This window comes from Heptranchias perlo, chromosome 5 (assembly GCF_035084215.1).
Source record: "Heptranchias perlo isolate sHepPer1 chromosome 5, sHepPer1.hap1, whole genome shotgun sequence".
Lineage (NCBI taxonomy): Eukaryota > Metazoa > Chordata > Chondrichthyes > Hexanchiformes > Hexanchidae > Heptranchias > Heptranchias perlo.
In genome coordinates, this window is record NC_090329.1 from 111,092,080 (window position 1) to 111,104,474 (window position 12,395).

Genomic DNA, 12,395 nt, shown 5'->3' on the forward strand with positions numbered 1-12,395 from the left:
TTCTGCTTGGTTCTCACTTGTGTTATCAACCTGACATCTGTCATACGCCCCTTTTTTCTGCTTCATCTTACTTTCTAGCTCTTTTGTCATCCAGGGAGCTCTGGCTTTAGTAGCCCTACCTTTCTCCCTCATGGGAATGTGCCTAGACTATATCCGAACCATCTCCTCCTTACAGGCCGCCCACTGTTCAATTGCAGTTTTGCCTGCCAGTCTTTGATTCCAATTTACCTGGGCCAGATCTGTTCTCATCCCATTGAAAATGGCCCTCCTCCAATTGAGTATTTTTACTTTAGAGTGGTCCGTGTCCTTTTCCATAGCTATCCTAAACCTTATGATACTATGATCGCTGTTCCCTAAATGCTCCCCCACTGACACTTGCTCCACTGAGCCCACCTCATTCCTCAGAAACAAGTACTGCAATGTCTCTTCCTCAGTGGGCTGGAAACGTACTGGTCAGTAAGTACGATCTACAGGATGCATTGTGGCAACTCATTAAGGTTACTGCGACAGCACCTCCCTCCCCTGCGACTGCTACCAGCAAGAAAGACGAGAGCAGCAATATCGTGGGAACACCATCACCTCCACGTTCCGCTCCAAGTCACACACCATCCTGACTTGGACATATATCATCAGTCGTTCTTCATCACTGGATCAGAATCCTATTATTCAGCACCCGATACCATTGTGGGACCACCATCACCACAAGGACTGCAGCAGTTCAAGGAGAAGTAGTAGACCAGTACTTTATTTTTTCTTTGGATGTGGGCAAAGCTGGAGAGGGTGGTGGTGGGGCCTTCTCCTTGATAGTGTTCCCACACTATCGCTGCTCCCGTCTTTCTTGATGGTAGCAGTTGCGGGGGAGGAAGGTGCTGTTTAGGTAACCTTAATGAGTGGCCGCAGTGCATCCTGTAGATCGTACTCACTGAAGCCACAGTGCACTGGTGGTGGAGGGTGTCAATACTGAGTCCACTGGCAGGCGAACCACTCAAGTGAACTCTTGGATTTTTCACATCCTTTTTGTATGTTCGTCTGTACCAACGTGCCTTTTATTTTTAGCTCTTTGAAGTTGTGAGAGTTAAAGTCCAATGGTGCTATTTTATTTCTATTTTGAAATGGAAATATACCAAGCCTTTCCTTGTATAAAACAATAATCCAAGATTTAAAAGAACAATGGGCATGTGCAAGCCTGCAGATGGCTCGGATACGAAGTAGAAAAACAAAAATGTGTTTTTTTTCCATCACTACAGAACTAAGGCACATTCTCAAAATTTTATTCATTTAACAAATATCTTAAACATTCAATGAAGGTAAAACATGATAAGCTGGGTGAATAAGAGACTAAACTCTCGTGCTTTCTATAGATAGTATAAGGGGACCTTGCAGGACGTAATTGAAACAATCGAGATAAGTTCTGCAGAAATATTGGTCCTGATTTTAACCCAGTCCACCCGGTGCGAGCAGGGCAGACGGGTAATTAAAATGCTAATCGGGGAGGGATTGTCCAGATGCATTCCCGCACAAGGCCATTTTAACTTGGCCAAAAAACTATTCGGGAGGGCAGTTCACCCAAGCAGGCAGGGGCCTACGTAACATTCAAAAGTCACAGCTCGATGATGTCAACTGCTCCACACCACGATTTTAGAAAAATCAAAAGTTTCACAAGGCACCGAAGCCATCAGCATAACCTGGCAGGGGTTTCCTGCACTCCTTGAACGTGCCTCAAGTTAAAAATAGGGGAAATATTGTATTTGCATCAACTCTTTGTGCACTTTCAATTAAAAACAGGTTGAATCAAGATTAATTCTGATAGTATTTTAAAAGAAGTTTTCTCTGTCAGTTGCTTTAACTGACAGTTTTCCAATGAATCATGTTCCTGAACAAAATAAAAGTAACAAGATACAAATTAATCATGTATTTATGGTAATGTAGTCAAACAACAATTTTCCATATTTACTAAATTGAAATTATGTAGAGATTTCAATGGCTATAAAGAAAACCATCGTGTATAAAAGCTAATTAGTTTATTAGGAAATTGTGCACTTAAGTGTTTGGTGCAGTTTTCTTATATGCAATTATAAGTTGAACATAAAATCCCTTACCAAATTAATATTGCAGTTATGTTTCATAGAATTATATAGAATGTACGGCACAGAAACAGGTCATTCAGCCCAACAGGTCCATGCCAGTGTTTTTGCTCCACACAAGCCTCCTCCTTTCCTATTTCATCTAACCCTATCAGCATATCCTTCTATTCCTTTCTCCCTCAGGTGTTTATCTAACTTCCCCTTAAATGCATCTATGCTGGTTGCTTCAACTACTCCTTGTGGTAGCAAGTTCCACATTCTAACCACTCTCTGGGTAAGGAGGTTTCTCCTGAATTCCCTATTGGATTTATTAGTGACTATCTTATATTTATGGCCCCTAGTTCTGGTCTCCCCCACAAGTGGAAACATCTTCTCCACATCTACACTATCAAACCCTGTCATAATCTTAAAGACTTCTATCAGTCTTCTCTTTTCCAGAGAAAAGTGCCCCAGCCTGCTCAATCTTTCCTGATAAGTATAACCTCTCAGTTCTGGTATCATCCTAGTAAATCATTTTTGCACCTTCACCAGTGCCTCTATGTCCTTTTTATATTATAGAGACCAGAACTGCACAATATTCCAAGTGTGGTCTAACCAAGGTTCTATACAAGTTTAACATAACTTCCCTGCTTTTCAGTTCTATCCCTCTAGAGAGTGCTTGGTTTGCTTTTTTTATGTCCTTATTAACCTGTGTCACTACTATTAGTGATTTGTGTATCTGTACCCCCAGATCCCTCTGTTCCTCTACCCCATTTAGACTCTTATTATCCAAGCAGCATGTAGATCCTTTATTCTTCCGACCAAAATGCACCACCTCACACTTGTCTATATTGAAATTCATTTGCCAATTACACACCTATTCTGCAAGTTTATTAATGTCTTCCTGAATTTTGTTGCAGACCTCCTCGGTATTAACTACACCCCCTCAATTTGATGTAGTCCGCAAATTTTGAAATTGTACTTCTGTTTCCCGGGTCCAAATCATTTAAGTAAATGGTGAACAACAGTGGTCGCAGCACCAATCTGTGTGTGTGTGCGTGTGTGCGTGTGTGTGTGTGTGCGTGTGTATATGTATGTGTAGGTGGGTCCCTGTGGACTCAGGGAGAGGAATGTGAGGAAAACTTACATTTGTCATTAAGTATTTGGCAGATGTCCCTCTATCCATACCTGCCTGGCAAACCCTCACTGCAAGAGCAAATATGTTTGAAGGAAAGTATGTTCAGCAAACGGGATAAATAGGATGTAAGCAACTCCCAATTGTGTACAAACAGTGACATCCTCAAAATACATTGCTAGTGAAAATTGATGAAAAAGCACATCTGCCTACAGCAATTAAGGCTACATTGGTGTTGCCGTTAGTGTTGCATCTTCTCTGTTAATTTGAGTAGCACCTGTGTATCATCTCAATCGCAACAGGAACAAAGCACTGCTCAGGCTTTCTGCACCTGGTTAAAAGTGCAACTTAATCCCCTGTCAGCACAGTGCACCTCATTGATTTCTTGAACTTCAGTAACAGTGCTGTTAATCTGGCTTCTCGGGAGGCAAAGCTTGTGCAGCATCCATCTCGGTGCTGATGCTGTGTGTATGGACTTTCAAAAGGCATTTGATAAAGTACCACATAATAGAAATGTTGGCAAAATTAAATCCCATGGGATTAAAGGGACAGTGGCAGCGTGGATACATAATTGGCTAAGGGACAGAAAGCAGAGAGTAGCGGTGAACGGTTGTTTTTTAGACTGGAGGGAAGTACACAATGGTGTTCCCCAGGGGTCAGTATTAGGACCACTGCTCTTTTTGATACATATAAATGACCACGACTTGGGTATAGAGGATATAATTTCAAAGTTTGCAGATGACACAAAACTTGGAAATGTAGTAAACAATGTGAAGGATAGTAACAGACTTCAGGAGGACAATGGACAGACTGGTGAAATGGGCAGACACATGGCAGATAGAATTTAATGCAGAGAAGTGTGAAGTGATGCATTTTGATAGGAAGAATGAGGTGAGGCAATATAAACCAAGTGGTACAGTTTTAAAGGGGGTGCAGGAACTGAGAGACCTGGGGGTGCACATACACAAATCTTTGAAGGTAGCAGGACAAGTTGAGAAGGCTGTTAAAAAAGCATATGGGATCCTGGGCTTTATTAAGAAGATGGTAGTGGTTGTTGGAGGCCAATCATCTCAACCCCAGGACATTGCTGCAGGAGTTCCTCAGGGCAGTGTCCTAGGCCCAACCATCTTCAGCTGCTTCATCAATCACCTTCCTACCATCATAAGGTCAGAAATGGGGATGTTCGCACAGTGTTCAGTTCCATTCGCAACCCCTCAGATAATGAAGCAGTCTGAGCCCGCATGCAGCAAGACCTGGACAACATCCAGGCTTGGGCTGATATGTGGCAAGTAACATTCGTGCCAGACAAGTGACAGGCAATGACCATCTCCAACAAGAGAGAGTCTAACCACCTCCCCTTGATATTCAACGGCATTACCATCGCCAAATCCCACACCATCAACATCCTGGGGGTCACCATTGACCAGAAACTTAACTGGACCAGCCATATAAATACTGTGGCTACAAGAGCAGGTCAGACGCTGGGTATTCTGTGGTGAGTGACTCACCTCCTGACTCCCCAAAGCCTTTCCACCATCTACAAGGCACAAGTCAGGAGTGTGATGGAATACTCTCCACTTGCCTGGCTGAGTGCAGCTCCGACAACACTCAAGAAGCTCGACACTATCCAGGACAAAGTAGCCCGCTTGATTGGCACCCCATCCACCATCCTAAACATTCACTCCCTTCACCACCGGCGCACTGTGGTTGCAGTGTGTACCATCGACAGGATGCACTGCAGCAACTTGCCAAGGCTTCTTTGACAGCACCTCCCAAACCCGCGACCTCTACCACCTAGAAGGACAAGAGCAGCAGGCACATGGGAACAACACCACCTGTACGTTCCCCTCCAAGTCACACACCATCCCGACTTGGAAATATATCGCCGTTCTTTCATCGTCGCTGGGTCAAAATCCTGGAACTCCCTACCTAACAGCACTGTGGGAGAACCTTCACCACACGGACTGCAGCGGTTCAAGAAGGCAGCTCACCACCACCTTCTCAAGGGCAATTAGGGATGGGCAATAAATGCTGGCCTCGCCATATATCCCATGAACAAATATTTAAAAAAATTAATACAGGCAAAGAGTACAAAAGCAAGGAAGTTATGCTGAACCTTTATAAAACACTGGTTAAGTCCCAACTGGAGTATTGTGTTCAATTTTGGGCACCACACTTTAGGAAGGATGTCAAGGCCTTAGAGAGGGTGCAGAAGAGATTTACTAGAATGGTACCAGGGATGAGGGACTTCAGTTATGTGGAGAGACTGGAGAAGCTGGGGTTGTTCTCCTTAGAACAGAGAAGGTTAAGGGAGATTTGATGGAGGTGTTCAAAATCATGAAGGGTTTTGATAGAGTAAATAAGGAGAGACTGTTTCCAGTGGCAGACAGGTCAGTAACAAGAGGACACAGACTTAAGGTGCTCGGCAAAAGAGCCAGAGGTGACCTGAGGAAACATTTTTTTACACCGCGAGTTGTAATGATCTGGAATGCACTGCCTGAAAGGGTGGTGGAGGCAGATCCAATAGCAACTTTCAAAAGGGAATTGAATAAATACTTGATGGGAAAAAATTTACAAGGCTATGGGGAAAGAGCAGGGGAATGGGACTAATTGGATAGCTCTACCAAAGAGCTGGCACAGGTACGATGGGCCAAATGGCCTCCTCCTGTGCTGTACCTCCTTTGATACTATGAAATACAGTTGACAACCCAACCTTCCAATTCCCATTTTGGCAGATACATTCCGAATGTATTATGAGCTTTTGTTGCTTGGAAATCTTTTTGTTAGGAGTTAAGAGGGCAAGTTATTCTATATTTTCCCTCTGTCTCTTATCAGGTGTCCCACTGCCATGCACCAAGTTGGCAGGAGAGTGACCTACCCCCATCCTTGGCAATGCTGGTCTGTAAATGGGCACTGACTGGACCTTTAATTTTACCTGCTTCTGTTGTAAGAAAATCCTGGAACTCCATGCAGTACCTCTTCCTGATGTGGAGATGCCGGTGATGGACTGGGGTTGACAATTGTAAACAATTTTACAACACCAAGTTATAGTCCAGCAATTTTATTTTAAATTCACAAGCTTTCGGAGATTTTCTCCTTCCTCAGGCAAATGTTTCAAGATCTCCTTGAAGCCTACGCATTTATACATATTGAACAATAATAAATGGTGTTTACAGACTGCCCCTGCAACTGCCCGTTGCCAAGGCAATCACCGTGTTCAGACAGCACAGCATAAAATTGCAAACTCACCATAACTATGTGATAAATGATGGCGATGGCCCCATGTGTTACCACTCTGTGGTACTCGTGTAACTATTCTATCTATAAGCAGTGCAATCAAAACAATTCAATGACCAGCTGCTCATCCCCCAATGGACAAAATTACACTCTACTTTCAATTTGGAAGAGGGAGATCTTGGCTCAGTTTTTTCAAGTTCAAAACTTAGTTAAAAGAAAAAAGAAACTTGCAGTTATCCCGCACTTTAACACAACAAGGCATTTATACTATGAATTACGTTTGACATGCAGTACTCTTATGTAAGCAAATATGGTGCTCATCTTGCCCCAGCAACATTCCACAAACAGCAATCAGATGAGCGATTGGTTGAATTCTTTCTTTGGCGGGATTACTTGAGGGAAGGATTCTGGCCAGATCATCAGGAGAACCCCCTCACTCTACTTCAATTAGTGCCATGGGATCTTGGACATCCACCCGAACAGACCTTGGTTTAATGTCTTAAACAAAAGACAGTAGCAACAATATTGCAGAGCTTTCTCAGTACTCCACTCAATTATCAACCTAGATCATGTACTCAAGCTAAAATTGCAGGACTTGAACTCGCAACCTCTGACCCAGAAGTGAGATTGCGACAATGTGAGCCAAGCTGACATGGAGGGTAGGCTTTTAAAGGTATCATATACATGCTCATAAGACCCATCCAAACCAATCACATCACTTTGGAGGTAGAATTTATTTTAAAAAGTAAGATTTAAAAAAAAGATAGGTTGGTCCAGGTGAGGAACAATTAGGTCAAAACTTCTGATTCAACAAATTCAAGCCTGCAATGACAAAGATAACAGTGCTTTCTCAAAAGTTGAAAAGGGGAAGGAAATCCAAATTTTTCAAATTAGCACCTGCACCTGTAGAGAGAGGAAGGAAGAGAGAGAGGTCCGCAAATAGGTTAAAATGTACTGTCCCCTTTCCAAGGGGAAAGTGACATAGGTATTGCCCTGGCAAACAAGGCTCCAGGAACCTGTGAGATGTATCAGTGGACTGTCTAAGAGAACTTCATTGGCTGTAAAGCACTGTGGGACTTCCTGAGGTCGTGAAAGGTGCTATATAAATCCAAGTCTTTCTTCTTTCTGATGTTGCAAATGCCACCAGTAGCGTCTTGAAAGTATCCTGTGGCATTGAATTTCAACGTGACTTTCATCACAAGGAGCAGAGTTGTACCTGTGATGGATCTTTTCCGTAGGACAGGCTCCAGTAGACAGCACAACTCAGTGTCAGCCTCCCTGATAAATTGAAGACGCTAAGGGAGCTCTCCAGATATAGTGAAGTAGTTGTGTCAGAGAACGTAGTTCCCGGTGCCAATTGTGGGTGGCACCACACGGCTGGGGTGCAAGCACATCTCCCCTTTCTCTCTCTGCTGCAACTCCTTAAAATTAAACCTCATGGAATGAAATAAAATTATTTACCTGGTTAGGAGATTAGTTAGGTGGTAAAAGATAGGGAGTAGGTACGTGTATGTACTCAAATTGGAAGGAAATGACTAGTGGTGTCTCACAGGGGTCTGTGCTGGGACTTCAACTATTCACTATATTTATTAATGACTTAGATAACACAATAGAGAGTCATATATCCAAGTTTGCCAATGACACAAAGATTGGTGTGGAGATGCCGGTGATGGACTGGGGTTGACAATTGTAAACAATTTTACAACACCAAGTTATAGTCCAGCAATTTTATTTTAAATTCACAAGCTTTCGGAGGCTACCTCCTTCCTCAGGTGAACGATGTGGAAAATATTACTTTTGGTTCCCTCATCTAAATCATTGATGTATATTGTGAATAGCTGGGGCCCAAAATATCATTTTTGTTGCCACCACCTGCCAACCTCAGCCAGAACCACACTGCTCAGCATAGGCATTCCATTGGGTTTACCAATGACCATCCTGAATTTGGAGGAGAAAAAGGAACATAGGAACATGGCAACAGGAATAGGCCAAACAGCCCCTCGAGCTTGTTCCGCCATTCAGTGAGATTATGGCTAATCTGTATCCTAACTCCATCCATCCAGCCTGGCTCCATATCCCTTAATAACCATGGTAAGCAAAAATCTCTCAATCTCAGGTTTAAAATTATTAATTGAGCTAACATCTACTGCTTTTTGTGGGAGATGGCTTTTTATCAGGGAACCAAAAGTAATATTTCCAAGTTTTCCACATCGTTCACCTGAGGAAGGAGGTAGCCTCCGAAAGCTTGTGAATTTAAAATAAAATTGCTGGACTATAACTTGGTGTTGTAAAATTGTTTACAAAGATTGGTGGCATGGTAAGTAGTGTAGACGGGAGCATAAAATTACAAAGAGACACTGATAGATTAAATGAGTGGGCAAAACAGTGGCAGATGTATTTCAATGCAGATAAGTGTGAGGTCATCCATTTTGGAACAAAAAAGGATAGATCCGAGTGTTTTTTAAATCGTGAAAAGCTAGGAACAGTGGAGGTCCAAAGAGATTTAGCGGTCCATGTACACAGATCACTAAAATATAGTAGTCAGGTGCAAAAAATAATCAAAAAGGCTAATAGAATGTTAGCCTTTATAACTGGAGGGCTAGAATATAAAGGGGAGGAAGTTTTGCTACAGCTATACAAAGCCCTGGTTAGACCACATCTGGAGTACTGTGTACAGTTCTGGGCACCACACCTTAGAAAGGATATACTGGCCTTGGAAGGAGAGCAGTGCAGATTCACCGGAACGTTACCAGGGCTCCCTGGAATATAGAAGGTTAAAGAATGATCTGATTGAGATTTTTAGGATTTTAAAAGGAATTGATAGGGTAGATGGAGAGAAACTTTTTCCGCTGGTGGGGGAGTCTAGGACAAAGGGACGTAACCTTAAAATCAGAGCCAGGCCATTCAGGAGAGAAGTTAGGAAGCACCTCTTCACACATAGGGTGGTAAAAGTATAGAACTCTCTCCCACAAAAAGCAGTAGATGTTAGCTCAATTAATAATTTTAAACCTGAGATTGAGAGATTTTTGCTTACCATGGTTATTAAGGGATATGGAGCCAGGCTGGATGGATGGAGTTAGGATACAGATTAGCCATAATCTCACTGAATGGCGGAACAAGCTCGAGGGGCTGTTTGGCCTATTCCTGTTGCCATGTTCCTATGTTCCTTTTTCTCCTCCAAATTCAGGATGGTCATTGGTAAACCCAATGGAATGCCTATGCTGAGCAGTGTGGTTCTGGCTGAGGTTGGCAGGTGGTGGCAACAAAAATGATATTTTGGGCCCCAGCTATTCACAATATACATCAATGATTTAGATGAGGGAACCAAAAGTAATATTTCCAAGTTTGCTGACAACACAAAACTAGATGGGATTGTGAGTCATGAGGAGGATGCAAAGAGGCTTCAAGGCAATTTAGACAAGTTGAGTGAGTTTGCAAATACAAGGCAGATGCAGTATAACGTGAATAAATGTGAAGTTACCCACTTCGGAAGGAAAAACAGAAAGGCAGAGTATTATTTAAATGGTGGTAGATTGGGAAATGTTGATGAACAAAGGGACCTGGGGGGTCCTTGTACACCAGTCACTGAAAGGAAACATGCAGGTGCAGCAAGCACTTAGGAAGGCAAATGGTATGTTGGCCTTCATTGCAAGAGGATTGGAGCAAGGATGTCTTACTGCAGTTATACAGGGCCTTGGTGAGACCACACCTGGAGTATTGTGTGCAGTTTTGGTCTCCTTACCTAAGAAAGGATATACTTGCCAAAGAGGGAGTGCAGTGAAGGTTCACCAGACTGATTCCTGGGATGGCAGGACTGTCGTATGAGGAGAGATTGGGTCGATTAGGCCTGTATTCACTAGAGTTTAGAAGAATGAGAGGAGGTCCCATTGAAATGTATAAAATTCTGACAGGGCTAGACAGACTAGATGCAGGGAGGATCTTTCCCCTGGCTGGGGAGTCCAGAACGAGGGGTCACAGTCTCAGGATACGGGGTAGGACATTTAGGACTGAGATGAGGAGAAATTTCTTCACACAGAGGGTGGTGAACCTGTGGAATTCTCTACCACAGAAGGCTGTGGAGGCCAAGTCACTGACTATATTTAAGAAGGAGATAGATGGATTTCTAGACACAGAAGGCATCAAGGGGTATGGGGAGAGAGCGGGAATATGGTATTGAGATAGAAGATCACCCACGATCATATTGAATGGCGGAGCAGGCTCGAAGGGCCGAATGGCCTACTCCTGCTCCTATTTTCTATGTTTCTATGTTTATTTATGGAAATGTGTGCCAAAGGAGTCCTGAATTGCAAAAACAAAAGCAGTAAAAATATTGCACTGACAATAATGTGGAAACCGGAGTACAGCTGGTCAGAAAGAGCATCAACAATCCCACTTTCAAAATCAGCCAGGCCCAGCTTCAGTGAGCAGTAATGGAGGCTTCCAAGGGTTTGTTTTAAACAGACATACAATGAAAGGAGAGCAGCATAGCATCAGCAAACCATGGGGGATTTGTCATGAGACTAAGCTGAATAAATTGAGTTTATTTTGGAGGCAGTAATGAGGCCCAACACTTGAAACAGGCCTCAAAAAATAAAAACTCTTCCTCATCTGTGGAATCAGGATTTCACCATTGAGTACACTCCGGTCTACCTGCCCGATTCAACGCTGTTCACACGCTCGGGGCAGGGCAGGGGGCCTGCTTCCTGAGTATGGCGTCAGGGAGTTGACACTGTCATTTCCTGCTTTTCTTCTGGGTACATATAATGGGGGTAATTTTAACTTTTGGCGATAGTGTAAAACGAGCAATATCGGATCGGCCACAATGGAAAGGAAAATCAGACGAGGTGTACAAAGGGCGGCCAATCTCATATCGCCCGCTTTACACTGTTGCCAAAAGTTAAAATCACCCCAATAACTCCAGCTCAAGCAGATCATCGTTTATGTTTCTTGTTTGCCAAAGTGTACAGAACACAAGCTTCAACAACACTTTCATGTTCTGGGTCTCACCTACCGTATCACGCTGTGTAACTGCTGTGATTGTGTAAGCCATCAATGTCTCCACGTCAAAGGGAAAATTAAACCCCTCCCCACCCCCACCCCTCCATACCTTTTAAGATTTAAATCTTACAATCGGCTTTTTGGAAGAGTTTGAATTCATACCTGAAATATACACTCTATAAAAATTCAAATTTTCTGACAACGGCAGAGGGCTTTGGCCATTCCCCACACAATGAATACATTTGAATGCATTTTGCCTGGGTTACTAAAAACTCTTGGCAATTTGGAAATTTCATCTGTGTATCTGCAGTTTTAACAAGGTTTTATTTCTGTAACGAGAGCAAGAATCCCACTGGGTTAGAGCTAGAATTAAATTCCGTGCTGATTTTATACATCAACGGGCAGTTTGCTGTGCCTGATGTATGAGTGAGGGACCGATCCGTTCAATTCAAACACAACCAATATTTTCAGAAATAAATTTACAAGTAAACAATTCAATTAAACCTATGAAAGAAGCCAGAAAATGTATTCAGCGGCTTGTCATTCTTATTCAGTCAAAAAGATTGGTCGTTTAAAAGGGAAGGTACTTCTACTGGTAAGTACTATGAATGGCAAGTAATGGAGTTTTCACAAGTAATTAGCTATTTTATATGCATTAATTTAAAAATAAATTTCCATTTACGTAGAGCTTCATTTCAGCTACCAGACAGTGATGCAAACTCAAAGTTAACAAATGCAGGAGACCTGAAACAAAAGGCCTGATTTTAACCCAGCTCGTCTGGGACAGATGGGTGTTTAAGTGGTGATCGGGCGATTCATGTCGCATTCCTGACGCATTTGCGCCACTGCCATTTTAACTGCTGTGATTCCGGCAGTGTGGAGGCCACCCGCCACAGGCAGGTGAGGGCCTATTTAAAATATCAAATTCACGGCACAATGACGTTATCGGCACTGCGCCGCGA